The 21,962-nt window shown below is 41.2% G+C and overlaps 1 protein-coding gene across 5 annotated transcripts in view; it reads left to right on the forward strand.

Annotated features, from left to right (window-relative positions):
- Positions 1–5,854: 5,854 nt before the first annotated feature.
- ZNF462 (zinc finger protein 462) overlaps positions 5,855–21,962 on the forward strand; it is a 92,163-nt gene continuing 76,055 nt past the window's right edge. For 2 of the 5 annotated variants that reach the window (XM_085299950.1, XM_085299956.1), the window contains exon 1: positions 5,855–6,732. The gene's annotated coding sequence lies outside the window, so the exon portion shown is untranslated. Of the gene's footprint in view, positions 6,733–6,984; positions 7,000–8,492; positions 8,579–21,962 lie in introns of those variants that run through there. The other 3 variants (XM_085299955.1, XM_085299954.1, XM_085299952.1) reach the window with 3 other exon arrangements.

Genomic DNA, 21,962 nt, shown 5'->3' on the forward strand with positions numbered 1-21,962 from the left:
GTTTTTAATAGAGATAAATGGACAGCAGATGGATGAGGAAGACCTTCATTTTGTGTTGGTCAAAGTTTAAGATCATGAGAACAGTCTTCCACTGTTCTTTCCATTTACAGAAATATCTCCAGATTGACAGTAACAGCAATAAGCTCTCAGACTGGAAATGAAATTATTAGAAAAATAAGGTAGAGTTTTGGTGTGCATTTGGGGAATGTGCAACTTTCTGAAGTGGGCACCCTGTGGTCACAGACAAAATTAACTGGGGTTGATCCACGTGTACAATTGAGGACTACAGCAAAAGCTGAGAAAGAAACAACCTCATTAGGAAATAAACTGTAAGCTGAAGTAGCTCAGAAAGAGRAGATAAAATGCATTGTTTCCTTTCTATACTTTCAAAGAAATGTAAGATGGGAAATCAACTATGCTTGAAATGCTTCCATGGGAAATGAAAATATCTAGTGGATATTTTCTTCAAAAAATGAAAGTTGGGCTAAATTTGAAATGTATCAATAAAAATATCATAAAACTGCGTACACTAGACAGATTATTCAGCAGTACCAGGCACTTCTCTGCAAAGCCAGAAATGTCCTTSTTCAATTTTATGGTAGACCTAGAAAAATTAAATATCAGACATACTGGCTAGAAAATAGAACTCAAACTTAGTAGAGGTTATACATTATACAAGTAGAATAGGAYACATGGAATAAAAATAATTTGACTGGCATTTGAGAGCTTAAGTTTTAAAAATACTGGACRCTGCAGAAAAAGAGAGAGATACAAGCTTTGCATCAAGATCTTAAAAAAAGGAAGAGAATTGTATTTTTCAAGGTAGGCAGGTATGAATATTGTTGTATTGAACTGTGCATTCAGTAAACTTAAAATAAAATAAAATAAAAATACAAGGTGGGAGGGACCAAGAAATGTCTAGTAAATATAGCCAGAGACCATTTATATCTGACCAACAAATTCAAAACCATTACATAAAGTACTCAATGTCTTATCTCTTCTAAAGRCAGAATCAGATTGTTTCCCTCTTGAAGTCTTCATGCTAGCAAACATAATATAATGTTGGGACATTTTGTTGCTAGAGTAATCAGCAAGCAGTTGTCATGATCCAGAAGGTCAGATGTAAAGTGACYGCAGTTTCAATTCCAATGAAATACAGCTGTGTGTTGGGAAGGACTGAATTTCAGAAAACTTACCTTGCACTTAAAGCAAAGATTATTTTGCATCTAAAGATTTTAAAAGTGCAAAGTGGGTTTAATTAAGTTTCATAGTCACTGTTTTTTAAATAGTAAGAAGTGAAGTCAGGATGTGCCTTTCATTGCTTAGCAAACTCTTGTAATAGTAGTTCTGGATATCCCCCAAATCATTTCTTTGCCTGTCTTGTGATGATGGCTAAAACACCATTTCAACTGATTGCATTTTATTTTTTTATTAAATCAAGCTGATCATATAAAAGAGGATACAATCTGATGAACTACTTGCTAAGGATCTGGGGCCATTTGTGATCCATCTTTGAGTTATGCTTGGTTCCAACTCAGTTAATTTTAACACTGAAGGAATGTCTTCATTAACTCTGTGGGGAGTTTGACAGARTTCTAAATACAAAGTTTCTGCAGCCTAGACTTTCAGACATGCTCTGAAGTTGGAGAAGTGATGACCTCTTGTATTCACCAAATCCRTCCTAAAGTTTACTGTACCTATTGCTCATGCCTAAATTAAAACGCTTTGAAGCAGGACTCTTCTCTTTGTAAAGTGACTTCTTGGCTCCCAGTCCTGGTACAGAGTTCTGAGGAAGCTTGGAGGTAGACCTAAAAAATAACCATGAGTTTATCCAAACACCTGACAACTGAAGATTCATTTTTTTCAGAGAAGCAAAAACTATGTTTCTAGCAGTTGTGGCCTATAAATTTGTCAGGTAATAAAGTAACTTCAAATGCCCAACAGGTTCGTACTAATATACTTCTCTTAATCATTCCCAGCAACTTAAAACTATATCTATCTATGGGTCTACAACATGTGTACTATATTCTGGGATGTCCTGGAAGATAATAAATTGATTGTATATTTGAAAAGATTGCTTTCAAGGATTTCTGTCTCAGCTCTGCCAGAAACAAAAGACTGTAAATTTTATTAGCAGGTGGAAAGTTTTAAGTTTTAATAAAAGAATCTTCCAAGTGGTTCTTAAGAGCTGGGGTTTGGATTATTTACAAGTATACCTTCTTGAATGCACTGTCCTCTAAAAGATGGTTTGCTAAAAGAAAATTTGCTGAGTGGATGTGCTTGTCTTTCACAGATCTGAGCAGGATTTCTCTGCTACCAGCCAACTAGTTTCTCCTCTAAGTCCTTCACACTAAGGAAACCCTTGGAGGTTGAAGAAATAAGTGAGTTGCCAGGGTAAAGGTCAGAACAGCACATTTCTAATCTTCTTAGATAGGAGAGTGAAATTTTCTCAATAGCCGCAGAACATAATATTCTAGAGAGATAGTAATGTTCAGTTCTCCAGTGAGCTACATGGCTTACATCTTGCATAAACAAGGCTAAGAAGCCTCAGTCTGGCAGGAAAATATCCATGAAGAAGTGGAGAATAAATAGGAAGTTCACTGAAGCTCATGGCAGGAAAAGGAAGAACCTCTTCCACATCTGAGGAGAAAAAAGGCCACTTCCAGTTCTGTGATGGGCCATTTACAACAGTTTCACTGTTGATTATGTGCAAAGGAGTGTATTTTTATTGTGTTATTTCCCATGCCRCTTTCCTAAAGTCTCCTGCTCTTTAAGACTATGCTCACTGCCCAACCTAAATGTACCTGAGTTTCTCATCCTGAGGAGCTAATTAARGCCTATAGGGAAATGAGGTTGGCTGAGAGAAATGGGAAGGCAGAATAGCACCATCTTGAGCTTCCTGCTGTCTGCTCACACCTCTCTGCTTTTGGCCTTCCCTTCCATAGGTTTGCCTCAGCTGCCAGGGACTGCCAGGGGCTCCAGCAGTAGGGCTGGAGTGCTGGGCAGAGCAACACATACCTAAACCACTGTGTGCTGGCCAAGATTTGGCTTGGGGATGAGGAKCCTGTGGAGATTTCCCTGCCAGGTTGCTCAGATCTCTTGGGTCAGGGCAGAGATGTCCTGTTCCAGCTGCTGCAAGCCCTTTTGTCCCCAACCCCACACGAGGGGACATCTTCTCTCTGCTCCAGGCTGCAAGGGGTGGATATGTTCTTTTACGTATTTTTACCCAGAACCCATCTTTCTAGTGGCCTCGGCCTCAGCGAGGCACAGTCCCTGTGGAGGGGGTGGCCCGAGGCTGAAGTCCCCCCCGCGACCCCCGGTGTGACCCGACGCTGCCAGGGGCTCCGTCCGGGCTCTCCTCCGACCCTCGCGGCGCCGAGGAGGTCGCAGCGCCTTCGCGCACTGCCCGCTGCCGCGGGGGACCCCGGGGACCCGGTGGCCACAGCACCGGCAGAGSTGCAAACTGTCTCCATTGCTCTTAATGGACTGTTAACTCGCGAGGCTAATGAGGCCCCGGGGTGGGGGGCAGTCAACTTCTCTCCTGCCGGGCACGGCGGGTGCCCCGGACCCCCCCCCCCYACGGCGCCGCGCAGCGCCGCGGAGACCGGCCGGAGCCCGTGGGTCCCCTCCGAGCAGCTCGCCGGCGCCCGGAGCCGCGGAGGGATGGGAGAAACTCTCCAGGAGGCAGTTACGGATTAACCTGCCCGGGGGGCAGAAACCTCCCTCCGGGCACTTGAACCTGCCTCCCGGCGCTGCCGTCCAGCGCGGCGCGCAGGGGCGCTCCGCTCCGCCCCGGCGGTGCCCCGCGGGCTGGGGTCCTGCTCGGGGCGGGCAGCGGCAGCGACCCCCCTCCGGAGGAGGGGGAGAGGGCGGGGAAAGAGCTCCAGACCACCGCCACGACGAGACACACACACACACACACACGCACACGCACACGCACACATATATGTGTGTGCACATATATATGTGTGCACATATACATATATGTATGTATGTGTGTGTGTGTATATACATATATATATACACATATAGTCTCTAGGCTTGATGCCCATTCCTCCCAAGAACCTTCATTTTGAAATGGGATTGTTGTTTCCCTTGAAGGTGGCTTGTCAGAAGTCAGGTGTTTGGGGGTTTGTGGTTGTGGGGATGTTTCTTTCTTTCTTTCTTTCTTTCTTTCTTTCTTTCTTTCTTTCTTTCTTTCTTTCTTTCTTTCTTTCTTTCTTTCTTTCTTTCTTTCTTTCTTTCTNTCTTTCTTTCTTTCTTTCTTTCTTTCTTTCTTTCTTTCTTTCTTTCTTTCTTTCTTTTCATTTTTTTTTTTAATTTAAAATGTAATTTCTGAGAGACAAAGAGGTAAATTATCTGCCTCAGCGTTGATGGTACGTCAAAGATTGCAAAGCCCAGGCGCTCTCTTCCTGCAAAGAGGATGATTTATAGAAAATTGCARGCAGAACACATGCACATTCTGGCAGCCGTAAAGACAGTCCCTCCCTTTTCCTTAATGTTCTTTTATCAGCTTCTTAGGAGGTGTCCGCTTCATTTGTCTGCATGAAACCAGTAGTCTTAGTAGGAATCCCCAGTTCTGATGTTTTCCCCCTTTTCCTTAAGAAGGATTCTCTAAATCCAACAGTGCTCCTTCTGCCCAGAAATTATTCTTTCTCCTATTTCTCACAGCACTTGTTGGGGGGGGGGGGGAGCGGAAAGAGGAGAGAGGAGGAGGGAGAAGATCTTTCTCCTGTTTAGTGATTAACTTGCACGGCTCAAAGAAAGAAAAGATTTAATGGGAGAGATCTTGCCTGTGTGCTTTGTACTCACAGCAGTCTTGGGGATGGGATGATCGGAGAGTAAATGGGTTTAATATTTGACTAGCACCTGGGCGACCGATTTTTGTTATTTTATTGCTATCACTGTTTCTTCTGCATTTGGTCTTCAGCTGAGCTGGGAGAGTTCAGACAATGAAGTTCTAACATGCCTGACCTCTCCCACAGCCAGTAAAATCTGGACGGCTTTAAGAAGATCATCTCAGCTTCACCACTCAAATAAAACTYCCTCAGAGGAGGGGAGGGATCTTCCCCTTCACGGGGACCGGGACTGGACCGGAGCTTTGTGGTTCTAGTCTCTCTTCCACCCATGCAAATTGCAGTGCTTGAGGGCTTGAGAAATCCCAGCGATGTTCCAATACCAGCCATGCCCTTGTGCTCAAATTGATTTAGCCTCACTCCCATGCATTGATTTTCTGAGTCTGCACATAGCCCCTAATCCGCCCCCCAGTGCCCCCCCCCACTCTCCAATGTTAGACAAAAACCTAGAAAGTGTCTGATTTGGTATTTTGGGAAGAAATGGAAGGTTAGGAGGAAGGGGGGGGCAAGAGAGATAGGTTAGCACAATGATTAATTGAAATGAGACTAAATAAAAATGCAGGCTACAGCAGCTTTGTCTTTGCTTCCTTGCCTTCATCACCATACCTTTCTTTGTGAGCCTTGATCGTTTCTTTCCACGGTTTTAAATAATCAGCCACGAAAGAGCAAACAACTTAGGGTTGGAAGGCATAAAAGTTATTTTAAGTAGGATTATTTATTTTATTTTGCAGCCAAAAAATGTTTCACCAAGCTAGGAAGCGATTTTGGTGCTCAGTAGTATAAACTCTCTTTTTTCCTAAATGCTTGTGAGAAATAAAAAAACTGGAGATGACACTGTCTTTATTTCCGGTAGAAGACTTCAAAATACGTGCCAGAAATGGACAATTCGAGTCTCCTTTCTCCACATCAAATGCAAGCTGGAAGGGGGATTAAAAACCAACCACGTGGTAGATCTGGTTTTATACTTTGCAACCTCCAGCTCCATTTATGTTCTTTACCCTGCTCAGGGAAGATTAGCCTCTAGATGGATGTGTCTGAGGGATCACCTCAGGGGCAGATCTGCATGCAGAAACCGGTTTTTGCTATGGCTGGAAGAGAGCTATGACCCAGCAGAGAGCTCCATCCGAGCAGCTCCCCCAGCATCGCAGGAGCTGGTGAGCGCTCCTGTGCAGGAAGCTTTGTGAAGGCAACAGCTTGGAAGGGGAAGCTCTTCAGATCTTTTCCCCCTCCTTCTCCTCCTCACTGGCCTGTGAGTGATTCAGTGTCCCAAACCTTAACTTTTTGTTACCACCTTCCTCCTCTTAATCTCCTTCATCTTCAACACCTCCTCCTCTATCACTACCATCTTCTCCTCCATCTGTCTGCCTCCTGGATCTCTTTCTTGTTTGCTTGCTTCCCCCCTCCTCTTCCACCTCCCTCCCTCTCTTTCTTCTTGCCTTTTCCTCCTCTCTTTTCTTCTCTTTTCTTTCTCTTTTTCCTCCTCTTCCCCTACACGTTGTTGTTGTTGTTAGAAAGGATTCTTGCACCCCCTGGTGCTCTTGCATTTTGTGTGGTAGGAGAGGAGATTGTCTTCTTTCTCTCTCTCCCTCTGGTTGCTCATTATTCAGAGAGAGACACAGAGGGTGAGTGAGAGAGAGAGAGAGAGACGGATATCTCAGGTCATCTGCAGCTGCAGCAAACCAGTGAAGGAGAGAGAGAGAGGGAGAGAGAGAGGGGGGGAAAAGCAGGGAAAGATGGCGATCCTCCATTGCTGAGACCTGGCAAGGAGCACATGAGACTCACAAAACAACTTCCACAACAATAACAAGAAGAAGAGCTAGGCAGAGAGGAAGAGGAGAGGAGGCAGCAGCCAGAGCAGCAGTGCCGGGACGCTCCTGTAAGTTCTTGCAATTAAAACCCATCTCCGGTTTGGCATTGGAGAGATCATCTCATGTGTATATATACATATATATCTATATCTATATTTTTGGGGGTCTTTCTGGCTGTCTTTCTTTCCACCACCTTCCTCTCAAATCCATTCATTCGGCCAAGGGAGGAAGGAGGAAGAAAGAAAGGAAGAAAAAAAAAGAGAAGAGAGGGAGCGAGAGCGGGGTGTTTTGTTTGAGAGAGAAGTCTCTTGCATGGAGGAGGAGAAGAGGAGGAGGTGCTGGTGGTGGTGGTGGTGGTGGTGGTGGGAGGAGGAGGAAGGCGGTTAATTAATTTTTTGTTGTTGCATTAAAGGGGGGGGGATATGGGGAGATAAGTGAGATATCAGCCGAGCTTTCGGGGTGGGGGGTGCCCGTGTGGATGTCTGTGTGTGTGTGTGCGAGGTCTGGATGGTGCTGTGCGTGTGGACTTGGATCAGAGACGGGAGAGACACGGAGGAGAGAAAAGCTCTGTGCTGGCACGACCCAAGCAATCGGGTGACCTCTTTCTTCCTTCCTTTCCTTCTTTCTTTTCTTTCTTTCTCTCGCTCTTGCTCTGCTCCTCTGTACCCTCTGACTGCCGTCCTTCTCGCCGCTGGCGAGGCTGGTCCCTCAGCCGGCGGTGGTGCCCCTTCCGCGGCTCTCCTGGAGTTGGGATGCGGGGGTCCCCGGCGGCTTCGGGGCTGGGGGGCTGGTGGTGCCCGCAGGAGGTTGCTTGGAGGAGGACAGCGTTCAGCTGGAGAGCAGGAGCCATTACACACGCTTCTGCTCTCCTCTGAGAGAAAGAGAGCGAGGAGGGAAGAAAGGAAGGGGAAGGAGCCCAGTTCTTCTTGCTCAGTTCCCCGATGTCCCTACCTTTAAACCAGACAAGGGAGAAGGAGGTTCCTCCCTTGCCCCCTTCTCCACCACCCGGAGCAGCTTTCTCCCTACCTCTCCCCCTCTTTCCCTTTCTTTATCTCCCTGTCCTCCATTTGCAAGCTGTCTGCTTTGGTTCCAGTCCAGGCTCCACAACACAAAGCTTCTCCTCGCTCTCGCACACATGCACACACACAGTCCACAGGCTCTTTATGTCTTCTGGAGTAACCTTCTCCTTCTCTCTCCGCTCCTCTTAGCATTGTAGTTTCTATCTTCTACACAGAGAGAGATCCTCCTGGAGCTCCATGTAGTTGTGATCTGATAGGATTTCTCTCCCCCTCACCTCCCTCCTTTGGGGGGAAAAAGGAAAAGTTTCATTCGTTTTTCTGGTGTTTGGAAGGAGAAAGACCTTCAAGTTTGAATGCTTTCTGCTGCTGCTTTTGTGTGAGTCTGTGGGGGTCTGTTTGTCTCATGAAGCTGCTTGCATGTCTAAGAGGAAGTGACTAGTTTGGCAGAGAGCTGTGATCTGAGTCAGGTAAGCCATGTCATGTTCTCTAGCTCCACCAGAAAATGGAGGAGAGAGAGAGTAGACAAAGCTGAGATGGGAAGTGCTCCTAACATCGTGGATGTCTCTCCATGTTTTGAAGCTTTGCTGGCTGTAGCTGGCTTAATCATGATTTTTTCCCCTAGGGTTTCTTCAGCTTTTTCAATGTACAACATTGTGATGGGTCTTCTCTCTGACTTCATGCTATCAGGAAATGAGGATTGGAGGAAATTGCTCAGATTCTCCTTCACACAGAGAAACACATCCTCAGGCTTTTTTGCTCTTACGCTTTCATGTGGAGGTCACCTTTCTAGATATTTTTCTTTGGTTAAAGACCACAGAATTTAGGAGGTTGATCAGTTGACCAAAGAAATAGTGTATATATGTATATATTTTTAGATTTTTGAAAACGTTTGGAGGTAAGTGCCCACAGCTTGAGGCTGCTCAGGTTCTTCCACAGAACATCATGAAATGTTATTTTCTCTAAGTGATGATGATGATGATACCTGATTTTTGGGATTTTTGGGATTTTTAACTTCTGATTTTCAAGAGCATTTCTTCTTTTGGATGTATTTTAAATTAAGATGAAATATTTTTCCCCACTCCTTAGGTTGCRTGAAAATTATACTGTGAAGCTTTTAGCAGGTTCCTCAGAGCACCATAAAATACACAATTTCTCCTGGAAAAAGCTAAATAGTTTTCAAAGTTACCTTGTTTGGTATCCTATTTTTTTTTTTCTTAAAAAACTTCTGGTAACATTCTTGTTAGGATTTTAATGTCATTATGGAAACCTAAGATCTTTAAAGTAATATAGAAGTTGAAAAGAAGTTTGTTTCTTTTTTTTAAACCCACCTTTTCATCTGTAATCATTTTGAGTAGTCTCAAGTGAAGCCTTACTCTTTGTTCACCAACCTCAATTTGCACATCAGTTGCATTGTAGATGCAGTTCCTCAAAAAAAAATCAAACTATGTGCTGAAATGCATGCGGGCATAGAGTACAGTGCTACTGAGTTTGAAGGCACAGCTCCATGGGAAGGTATCAGTAATTTTCAAACATAGGCTACTCTGAGGAGTTTAAGAAGGAATGCTTCACGTATGGGAGGTCTTAAGTGATAGGATGGGAGACCAGTGAATTGATACACACTCCCACATGTGTACCAAGAATAGAAAGATTTGAAGATATTAGTGACTAGTGATGAACTTAGTAACCAGATGGTGTTAAGGTTAAAATCACTGGCTTTCTTTTATTTTTGCTGGGAAGAAGTTGTATATAATGTAGCATACTTAGAAAGTATATTGCATTACCAATTGTGCGTTTCTTAAGTTCTGGTTGCTGATATGTCACCAAGATTACTTAGATACTGTGGGCACCTTACATCTTTCTGAAATGAAACATTTTCTGAGGTGGGCCATGGAAAATGCACTTTTGGATATGTTTACTGTTACATTTGGAGGAAGTAAAGAGGAAATTTAACTTTTTTTCTCTCTCTGAGGTGGTATTCACTGTGCAGTTTGCAACCTCAAACRGGTCTCAATCAGAACCCACAAAAGAAATGAAAAACTCCCTACTGAACTATGCTGCTTTGGGTCAGATCCTAAGCGTCCATCCTTTCCATCATGCGTATAGCCTTAGGTATCTGCCTATATTTCAAGTTGTGAATTTCCCCTTAGTTAATGAGAGATCAGCAGTCTGCTTGCACTGTAATATGGCGTRCAGATACATTGCTCTTGAACATGGAAGGAACAATCCAAGAAGGGCTTTGAGATTTAAGCCAAGGATCTTTATAAGGGAGGCAGAGGAATCTCCCCTATGGTAATAGACACCCTAGAAAAYGAAACATTATTGGGACAGTTTGAGTTGGAGTGAGAGTGATGTTACTTCTATGGGGATATTCTTCACTACAAGACTGAAGTCTCTTTAGAGAGTGCTGTTAGTTGCTATAGTTCTTTCCAGACAGACTGAAATTGAAGTTCACCTTGTTAAAAGATTAGGTAAGGGACTGTAGATTTTAAAAACAAAAACCAAAAATATCACCCCAAAACAGGTTTAAAGGACCTCTAGAAAGATTATCTTAATTCATGAGATAGTGATGACTAATAGGTTTCTAGTAATCAGTCACTAATCTCWATGTTTAGACAATGGATTTCAGTTGCTTTTGATTTGTGAGCACCCAGAAGTTTTTGATGGTACAAACTCTTTCAGAAGCTCCATATTCTTAGCTTCAGCATATAAACATATTTTTCTTAATCACTTTTCTCAAGAAAAAATAAATAGAAATAATGTACATACCACTACCTAAAACATTAGATTAAACAATGAATTGATTTCCTTATATGCTTTTATTAGGTTCATAATGCATTGCATTGTTGAGAAATACAGCATTTAAAAAGGTCACATTTATAATTTCTTTCCATCATTTTTCAAAATCATTTGTTACGTGAGGAAAACTAAAAGTATGTTGTGTACACTGAGACTGTGAAATACATAATTGGATACTGGGTATGGAAAGTTGAGAAACTGCAAGCAGAAGTGGAAAAAAAGATGATCATTTTAATTCAGTAAAGTTAAAACTAAATTTCTTAGACTTGTGGATTTTGACTTAAAGGAGAATTGTTTCTTTTTTTTTTAAGCCATGAGTGATTAAAAAGCAAGTTGGTAAGTGTTGGTGGAGAACTGTGTTCTATGTAGATGTTTGGACATCTGGCAGATGTTACTCTGGGCCCTAAGGAATGGACAAATTTAATTTTAGCCTTAGAAAGGAAATGGGAAGAACTAGCATCTTATAATAGAACAAGTTAGAGTTTGAAGAAGGTTACTTCACAAAAGCCTAAAGATGCCTTTTATAATTTGGAACTCCCAGAAACAAGTGTAAATGAGTTTTTCCTATGATGGTTTTTGGATTGTTCGCAACAACATGTGTAGAGTTACAATATAAATTGAGATTGCTCTGGTTGGCTGTAACATTTCCTCTACATGTTGTAGATAATTTCTCAAATTGAGCAGAAGAACACTGCTTTGTAGTATGAGACTGTGGAAAAAGGACTTATATCTGTGAAATTAAATAGCTATTTAGTATTCATTAAWTAACTTTGCTCTATTATGAAGCTATCACTAACCAAACCTGGGCACAAAAAGTGTAGATATGCAATTATCCAAAAAAACCCCAATGAAATCCTGAAAAGAGTGACTTGAAGAAGGATACTGGTAGAGGAAGGAGATCCTCTTTTGATAGATCATGAAAGGCGTATGGATACCAATATGTCTGTCTTTTTGTTTGTTTTGTTCCTGATGACTTTCTGTTGTACTTCCAGTGCATTGTCATAGGAAATGCTGTAAGTGCTGTTTTCATAGAGGTTTCTCAATTTTGAAATGAAATAATGTATTTTGTGAACTTGATCCAGAAAACTGTCTACTGGTAGTGGTAGAACTGTGTGATTTTCTTAACACTTAAAGGATATGATCAACTATAAACTTCTAATTACTGACTTCAATAAGAATGTTTAACTTCATCAGTCTAAATGCTTGCTGTCTTTTCAATCAGTTCCTTCTTTCTAGAGTGCCAAATAACTCTCCTTCAAACAGCTTACCTGTGAAGTGTTTTTTTAATGGAAAATTTTCAGATGCTTGGTAAAATATAATATGGTCCCATAGGACTTGAGCAGGAGTCTACAAAGTGTTAATTGAGGAGAGATTGAGGAGAACTCCCACCTCACTCTTCAGCCAGTGAGAGTAATTTTGAAGGAGTATGATAAGAATGAAGGCTGCTCAAATATCCTCTAGCCTCTTGGAGAGAAGAACTCAAATTCTTTAATCAAAAAGGTGCTGGAGAAGGTGATGTGATGCAAGTCTTCAGCTGGCTGGCAGAGACACAGTTAACGTTGTAAACAGTTGAACTTCAGCATGGCACTTCTCCAAATGAGTTGACTGTTGAAAATAAAATGTTCCAGAAGAACTGGGAGAACAGGAAAGAAGTTAAAATAGCATGGTTTGTATGCCAGTGCTGAAAGAAGAAAAAGGGGGAGGAAGGGAGATAGCTCAACTTATGATAATTATCTTGTTGGTTGTAGTGAGAAGGCTTCAGTAGAAGTTTCCAAATGAGGGGACTAGATTTAATAGAATTCAATCTTCATTTATGTCCTGAGTTTTGGAAATACGCTTGTGCTTTCTGCATGTGTTTGGGAAGTTGAACACATGGGTAAATAAAAAAGTCACATGAGATTATTTTGAGTTTTGTTCCATTTTATCATTTTAACTTTGGAAACAATACCGAAGATCTAAAGTCTACCACTCATCTCTTGAGTTTTATAAACCTGTGCCACATGTTGCGGTACAAACACAGCTCTGAAGGGGTTTGAAAGATGACTTAGGAGATGAGAAAAGGAGAATCTTTATTGCTAATGTATTGTATCTGAAACAGATACACATCTGAAACAGTTTAATGCTTGCCTAATCACTACTTGAAGAAACTTTTCTTTGAGCAGTCTTTGGGAAAGAACTTTCTCTCCATCGTTGGTGCTTATGATCATTTTATAGTCATTTTTGAGACCTCAGTTAACAGAGTATCAGTCACATGTGTAGTAGTAATGCTATGTCCCTTATTTTCTCTTGATCTAAAAACCTCTTCGTACCTTTTTGTTAGTCCTTGTGATACACAGTAAGTTTTTGGATGGGGCTAAAAACATTTTCTGAGAAGGGGACAGCAAGGTTCCTCAAGCAAAACAGTCAGTATAACTTTATCTGGTACTTAAAATTTAAAGATGGAAATAAGACATTTCAGAATGTGCAATCAACACTCTTGAGCAAAGAATCAAAAAGCCTTGTAAGTGACTTTAATACATACTTAATAATGTCAGCATAAAGAGCTGTAGGCACAGCATCAATGTCATGAGCGATTGAGGAGGACTTGCTGAGAGCTTAGGGTAGCAGTCATTGCAAGGGCAGTGTGGTGAGGAAAAATAATTTAAGGAAAACACTTGATTTACTGGGCTACTCCTGTTAGTTTTAAACCAGTTAAATCAAGAATCCARTTGTTAAAGCATGTTACTTGTTATTTCATGGTAGAAGAGAAAACAGTCTTACTAGGATTGTGCAGAAAATTGGAGAGTTATTTCATGCTTTTGCAAAAGGAGAAGCTAGATGTTTGCATTTTTCCTTCTTTCAATACCAGGAATATGCAACTGATAACTTGCTAGTAAWTTAGATAATGGGTGGTCAGCAGCACTGGGCAGGGTATCTGCAGCACTTGTTACAGGTACAGCCTCTATGTTGACCTGAAGATTGAGAAGTAGGATGTTGAGTGATGGCATTACTGTTGCTAATAAAAAGCTCTGGAAAGGGGCCTGAGAACCCCAGCTGCTGCCATGGTAGAGGAAGTCAGGCCTTCAAAGGATACAAGGATTAGAGTGTCAGGAACAGTAAATGGTAGCATCAGCACAAGTAGAAAATAGGCAGAGCTATTCAGCAAACAGAAAAGTAGGCTAAGGCATGCCATAATTATGTGTAGTGGAAACTTGCTGCTAATAGAGCGATTACGTGGGGTAGAGAGGCAGGAGAATGATTTTTCGAGACAAAACAAAGCAGACATTACAAAGAATGATATATAGGAAGACTGAGGATTCAGTGTGCTCGTGATAATGTGAAAGAGAAGACTTTGTTTTGAAAGATGCTAAAAATGGAATCTTCTGATGTACATGTGGTCACTGTTTCCGTGGCCTTGTGGGACAATAGGGGCTTCTTTTGCACTGCCCGAATGAGCAAACTCTTCCTTCCCGCTGGTGGTTCCTAAGGTTCAAATAGTGCTGTTTCAGGGTGGTAACAGTGATTGTGGGAAGAAGACCTCATAGGATATTCTTTCTGGGAAGAAGATGGGTCATACTGCTTATACACAGCAAAGTGGACTGGTCAGTTAGAATACAGATGGATTCAAAATATGGTAGTTATTTGTCACAGGAGACCCCTGAGCACTTACGTCCCATACGTAAGTCCCCAGAGTTTTGATTGCTCGCAAAAGAAAAAGGGGGGGTGGGGGATGGTGACACTTAAAACCTGTGCTCCAGCAGCCCATTTTTTTTTTCACTTTTTCCCTTATTTATCAAATAAACAAGGTGGATAAGAGAAGACTGTATGTGCTGGAAGATTTGTGTCAAGAATGAGTTTGACATGTAGGGTGAGGTATTTACCTTCTAATGACCTGCACGTTAGTTGACTGGTTGAAGAGTTTAGTTGCCTGATGATGATGCTAAAAAGACAATATTTCTTCCTTTTTGCTTTCCTCTTCTCTTTGATTTTAAATTGGCAGCTCAAATAGTTCTATATTTTGTATGTCAGGTTAGGCAGAAATTCTAGAGCGACTGGTGAACTTGGTTAATGTAGGAGTTGTTTGGCTGGCAACTTCTTCCTCCTTTCCTTTTTTTTTTTTTTTTTTTTTCTTCCCTCTTTTTAAACCAAGTGGACACTCCAATCCAGGCTAAACTTATGACACTGCTTGGAGGAGTGCTAGTCTTGTGGTATGCACTGTGAATCAAGCATGGGTGTTTGTCTCTTGTTTTTCTAGAGACAACTTGTGCTGTTTCAGGCAAATTGCTTCTGGCCAGAACTTTGAGAGGCCCCTGATACTCGTTTATTTTAACTTAAACTTGGATTCTTCAAGTTCTGTCAGACTGTTGGATTTGTTGGCATGTGGCTCTTCATAACTGGGTTTTAGGGGTCTCTGACCAACCACTAAAGAGACCAAAGAATTAGTGGTCAGCTCCGGAAATCTTGCTCTTAATTTTTTGAATTCCTTAAACCATCCATCTCTCCACCCAGTACAATAGACATAAATAGGATTTAAGAGGGATACTAGGACTTAAGACCTTGGTGCTGCATTCTGTTGCTGTGTATGTTGAAAAAAAGAATATATAGGCAAGGAAAAAAAAGAAGAGGCTTCTTTGTGGAGTGGTTCTGGTCAGTGAGAGTGGGGCAGATCTCATCTGTTGTTTCCAAATATGGGGAGATCTAGGACTAGTGATACCTGGTTTCTATGTCACTTCGGTCATTCAGCCTGATCATTTGTTCTCAGATATACTGTTGACTCTGGTGAGTATGGAAAAGATACTGAGTATCTATATARTTTATTTGGTAATGCAGTAAAATCTAGGAAGGAAATAGCTTTAGGGAGTCATTCCATCTTTATGTTGTATGACAAGTGGTACTGCCAGAAAAATAAATAAATGACAACATGTACAAATTAGGAATAATTTCTCTCCTTACTTGATTGTTCTCCAATCTTGCCTTTCAATTTTTCCCTTCCTTGTCTACAATCTGGGTGGCTTTTAACTACAGGATATTGAACCCCCTGTGCTGGTGGGCTCTAAAAYCATGCTTCTGTTATGCCCATCTAAATAACTTGACAAGTGTAGAAATGTTAACAAATGGCTGATGGAAAATTGAGAGCAGCCAGACAGCTCTCAGTCTAGCTAATTAGCTCCTGACTGCTGAATTGTTACTGTCCTCTCAAATAGCTGTAGYTTGTAGCCTTGGAAGAAAGGTTCCTGGGCAGGAGTGCATCCCCAAAGTTGATTTGTGTAACCTGAAGTCCGTGTGGACCAGTTCCTTTTGGTCTAGCTGACCTTTTATCTTTGATGGGGGGAGGGCAGTGGGGAGAAAGCATATCGGCTTTCAGCTATGTCAGGTCATGTGGAGGTCAAGTTCTCTTGTCTGCGATCAAGCGTATGGTGTAAAACAGCACTGCCTGTGATAGCACCAGGACCAAGGGAGAGGAGGACCTTATCAGGCCTTCAGGAGGTAAATATGACCGAAGGCCATTGTGTGAATCAGCATATATGATGCCTCTCAGCTCTGGATTTGCTGGAGTTGGGTATTTAACCCTTCAGGTCCTGTCTCTGGYGGGTTGAGAAGAAGCTGATGTTTCTCAAGAACTTGCAGGTTTCTCTTGCCAGATTGTCTGGGCACATGGGAGACCTTCTGAAATTCCTGGCTCCAAGGGCATATCTGTATTGCTCACTGGAGCTACTGAAAGAGTGAGTCAATATATTTGGGTCTACCAGCCACGTGAATAAATGAGTAAACCTGAATTATTTTTAAATGATCAGATTATGGAGGTGATACTGTGCTGCAATGAATTTTCCAGTCCACACCCTCTCCACAAATGCTCTGTTGTATTTCTGTCTTGAGGATGTGTGTGTATGTCAGGGGGAATATAACATTTTCAGTATGTTGGGCTCCCAAGGAGCCACATTAAAACTGCTGAGGTCACACTCAGAAAACCCTTTTCAAACCAAAAGCCTTGAGTCAGAAGTTGCTTGGCAGGGTGACAGGCAGGTTGACCAAAGGTTGCCTATGATGTTCTCTTGTAAAACAATGCAAAATGCTCGTTGTCCTCCATGGTTCCTCAGTGCTTCCAGAAGTTCACCCTTGTTACTTCAGTCATGTGTAGGAACATAATTTGCTTACTGGTATTGTGGTCTTATCTCTGAAGATACTTATTTTAAGAATTCATGTCTACATAGGTTTGCTAATACTGTACTGTAATATCAGATGGGCTGCTGAGACCTCAAGGGGGTGAGCAGTCTATTTTTAGTGTGYTTGAAGGGTAGATGATGTTTCAGATTGTGGAATGACTTTCTGGGGRGCCTGTTACCATATACTGAAGTTTTGTATGTCATGGCAGTGGAGGCCAGTCATATGATGATGAGGTAGTAACTTAAATGGGACATAAAAAAAAAATCCTACTCTTTAGGGAAATTTTAAAGATAGATGGAGGTAAAATGCCACACGGTCTATTCTTATACTTGTTTCCTTGATATGCTGAAGACATCTAATCCTCTTTACAGGTGAAATAAGCAACCTGCTTATGGGCTGAAGGCAGTGCCTGCTGATCTGTTGACATCCAGATTGGAGGGTTATTCAGGTCTAAGTAACAATTTTAATAATGGATAACCAAAAAAAATCACTTTTTTTTTGGTTGCCCAAGTGGTATGAAGAAGATGATTTGTGATCTTCCACACTAGAACTTAGTCACAGAGGGAAACTGGATAATAGCAGTGCTGTCCTATTTGARCACATTTGAGACCCAAACCTGTGGAGATTGGAAGCTTTAGTTTGAGAAGATTGCATCTGACAAATGCATACTCTCAGGAATCTGAACCGTGAATCCAGCCTTGCTTTGGAAGCACAGCACTGTAGTGGTAGCCATGAAGAACAGATTTTAGTGATTTATTATGGTTAGATTTTATACGGATAGGCTTCCTATTTTCTTTGGAAGGCAGTAAAGCTGCAACTTTTACAGGATTCTTCTTACATTCCTGGGAGTTTGTTTTGTGTGCAGGCGTGTATGCTTTATTTATTTATTTAATAAATCCTCACTGCCACTGTTAGAACATTAACAAAGGCTTTTTAATAGGTCAGACCTCAGCTACCATTGCATTCTCTTGTTACTATAGCACATTTGGCAGATGATAGAAGATGGGGGCTAAAGCCCTTACCCTGCAAAAGCTTATTTATATGTGTAGTCCCTATGATCTGATTTTGTATCTCACTGCAGCTGCTCTTGTGAGTAAATATTTGAAGATCAAATCCTTYGCTACTTGAACTGATCCTTTTGGAGTTTTCAGGGAGGCATTTGGAAATGGCATCTTAAATAGAAGATGTCCTCGGCTTTCAACACCTTCCACCTACATACATGAGATGTTCATTTGTGGTTGCATGTGAGGACATGGTTGTAGTTCATATGCAAGAGCCATCAAGTGCTAATGCAGTAGATAATTCTTTCTCTTCTATTCATGTGCTCTTTTTTTCTCATTCTCTTTGTATTGTGGGGGGAACACACGTGATAAATACTTAAGCTAGACTTCAGTTAGTGCTGGTGTGTCCCTCATTTATGATTTGGGAGTGTTGTGGTGAGAACATTCATGCTGCTTGGTTGCTTGCAGATAATGTTCATGCATTTTGGAGCCCCCTTGCGAACTGTGGTGTTTTGGAAGCCACAGCTTTTGATAGGTTTTTTCCATGAACATATTGGTTTGAATGGTAATAGATTCTAATGTGGTAATTGCCTGTTCAAGACAGAGCTGCTCTGGATCAGGGAACATGCAACCTAGGCCTTTTTACAGTGAGATGAGTATGTACATTTACATGTGTGTACATAATACAAGTTCCTATCCATGTGGTTCATACTGCTGTGGTGCTTCATTTGGCAGATCATTTAAATATTTACTCCAAAAGATCTTGTTCTCTGCTGGTGTGAAGCAGCATTTCCAGTTATTTTTAGGTCATTTTCATCTTAGAAACCCTGTTGGAGATAAACCAGACACAAGTGCTGTAAACTGTCCCTGTGTTTCATAGAATTTAATAAAATAAAGTTTAGTGATTTGGTCCCAAGGGGAGAACAGTCCATCTGGTTAACAGAAGGTTAGGCCAAGTAATGCAGTGTTGAGAGTGCCACAAACCAACCCAGAATATCTGGTAATGTGTCCAGTTGCTGTGTGTATTAAGCATTGAAATGGTGCTTTCAGATCTGCAGAGCCAGCAGTTCTGTTACCACTGCTGTGACGCAGGAGATAATTCTGTTGGGCAAGCATCAGCATGGGGGTGGATCTACAGTACAGGATGTGTAATGTCAACATGAAGCATGGGAGCTGGCAGTAAGAAGGAAAGCAGCCATTTCATGCCAGTGCAGGAAGCCTAAATAGATTTTTCCCCTCCGCATCTTGTCCTTTTATGTCACTTTCATACTTGATATTAAATGATTACCTTCTGCTTTATCATCTGAAAACTTAAGCCCGGTAGGGTTTCATTTCTTTCACTTTTTGAACCTGTTTGTTTTTTTAAACAAGTGAAGTGCACTCCAAAAGCATGTCTGATGGATTATAAAAGGAGCTGGGGGGAGGCTGAAGCGCTAAGCAGATCTGAAGAAAAGAAGAGTTCAGTCAAGCGAAAGTAGTCCTGAGCTTCAGATGAAGTTTCACTGTAGATCCTTTTGGCTTTAGTGCATAGACAGTTTGTTCAAAAGCTGTGACCATTTGAGAACATTGTATGGCAGTTGCAAAATGAAGAAAGGTATGAAATACTCCAAGTGTTATCACATAGGCTTTGCAATCCTTTAATTATTAAGAAGCTGCAGAAAAATATTGCAGTTGTTTCTGCTTTCTTCTTAGTAGGAATGTCCTGTTGCTTATAATTTCTTTTTCCTATTAGGTTAAAGCTAGTGACAAATTACCACGGTGCTATTATTTTAAGAGCCAAATACTGTTACATGACTGTCTGAATCTGCAAAAAAAGAATTACTGAATTTTCTTGCTAGATATTCTGTGAATGAATCTTAAAAATCCAGTGATTTGACTTCTGTCAGCTAGACAGGTCTTTTTCTGTGTTCCCTGAAAAAAAAAATGGAGACATCTTCCTGTAGCTATAGCCGAGGAAGCTCTAGTATATTAGAGCTTACTCAGTAAGGGGCATAGCAGAGCTGTGCTTCGTAATCAAACTCTCAGGATTTCTGTTGCCTGTTCAGCACGATTTTCAAAGAATAATATTACAGCTGCCCTTGAATGAATCCTTGTCTTAGATGCTGCTCTGTGGTAGCCCTGTAAAGGGTATGACTTTCTTCATATGTTCCTAAGAGCTGGAATAGTAGTGTGGGAGTAGTCAACCCACAGGTATGTTTTCCCAGTTGAAGTTTGGTGATGGGAGGAGGGGATGCATATGAACCTGGCTTGTCTGTGAAGACTGTTTGTTCTCTTCTGCAATGACTTCATCCTTACGAAGTCCTGCTTGCTCCATTGGCCCCATTCAAGAGATTTTTTGGTTAGAGCTATGGAAGTCTAGCACTTCTGCATATGGCAGAAAAGAGTTAGGTGAAACTTGAAAATGATCTCCCAGGACAGAACTTTTTCTTAGTTACCTAAATAACTCCATGTTGTGGTAGCTGTTTTAGTATCAGAAGTGTCATGAACGCAGTCAAATCAAGAAACTTTTTTTTGGTATGGTTTTAAGGTATGGCTGTTCTGTTGTGTCTATCTATATAATTTCCCTTGAAGATTTTATTTTCCAGTAGCTGGTAACCTTGTGTTTTTTTCTAATAGAGTTGGGCAGTTTCTACCAACTGTTGTTGGAGAACTTTCATCAGAAGTGTTTCTACATTTGTAAATGAATAATGCTTCTAGATTTGTCTGTATCTTTTCTCATTCAAACTAGCACATCTCTACACAGCAAAGAAAATACATTGTCCTTGACTTTTTCATACCAAAAAAGGTGCTACTTGCTGAAGATAGTTTATTATAAATAACTACTAAGATGATAATCTCACCACAGCAGGCTTGGCAACCTTCCACTGAGTTAGCCTGTTTCAGCAAGGAGCTGTCGCTTGAGATACAAAGCAATCTGCAAGGACATATGATCACACACACACACACAGTTTTCTCTTGTCATCATGGATGCCTCATCATTTCCTGTGTCTGATAATTAGAAACTGGAATTATTATCTGAGAGGCCAGCAGGATCTAGCACTAGGAAGAGGAACACAAGTTCCCAGCTCGTAAGTATCAGGTGATAGGGAAGTTCTTGGCTTTGAAGATCCTAATAGGAGAATGTCTTTTGGACATGGGTTCTTTTTTTTTTTTTTTTTTTTTTTGTCCTTTTTTTGGTTTTTGCCCCAGTAATACTTGGCAATGGATATCTTCCTGACTGGTGGCTGTGGGAACTCCTAGGGAAACTCTTTGATTTATATATAGTCATAGCACACTTGCCTATTAGAAGTGGTTAGAGATACATATAGATCTACTACTGATAGTTGAAAATGGTGGTGTAGAGAGTTTTTTTTTTTAGCTTTGTTTGGCTAAATAAAACAATGACTTCAAAATCTCTGAATGCTTGGTTTGTTTAGAAATATCACCCAAAGAAAGACTTTGATATAAAGAGGTAAGAGTCCATATCCATTTTTTTTGAGCGCATCAGAAGATTGATGTTAATATCCTTATATATTCAACTTCGAGATTTGGTTGTAGTCACATAGACTGATGGTGACTTATTCTGAGTTTGAGAAGTTGAAGATGTTTTCTGGTACATGGCTCTTGAATTAACATGTTATTGCAACAGTTGTGATGGATATCAGTGACTTGCATGCAAAATTCAAGTAGAGTGTTGTCAAGTTTAGATWTTGTTCCTTGACCCTTGATGATTTTCAGAAGCCAAACAACTTAACTTTTCAAACATGAAGTCTTGTGGTTCTTCAGAGATAATGGAATGTAGTATTAGAAGTAACTCATAAGACTAAGATGTAACAAATGAAGATACCAACAATGGTGTTGATTTTTTCTCCCTAATTTGGCAGCTCATGCTAAATCCTGTATGTATCTCAACAAGATCAAGGGAGAAAACAGAATATGAAGGATTTAATCAGACAGACYTGCAAGCCTTAATAACAATCCTTCTTTGTGAACATGAAAAGTGTTAGAATTGACTTTCGTCTGGGAAATAGTGTTCCCTTCTCTGAAAGGGAAGTATGGAAAGAGGCAGACAGATGGTATCACTTTATCTAGTGATGGTATCCCACCAAAGACTGTACAAAGGCTGATTCCTGTGAAATTGTGGGAGTGGATTAGTGATAGGATGGGTTGTTTTCACTGTTAAGGTGAAGAAATCACTGGAACTGGTTCCTGATCTTCACTGACCCGTGCATTTTTGTGGAGTATTCTTCATCTCTTAGCATCTGACCTAGCTGCTTTTGGGATGAGGTTGGATGTTCTCAATCTGTTGTGTCCAGAAGCTGGCTAACTTGGGTGACCTTGTGGCTTTAAAAAAAATCT

Source organism: Rhea americana, unplaced genomic scaffold (genome assembly GCF_003343005.1).
Source record: "Rhea americana isolate MKP2758 unplaced genomic scaffold, rheAme1 scaffold_158, whole genome shotgun sequence".
Classification (NCBI taxonomy): Eukaryota; Metazoa; Chordata; class Aves; order Rheiformes; family Rheidae; genus Rhea; species Rhea americana.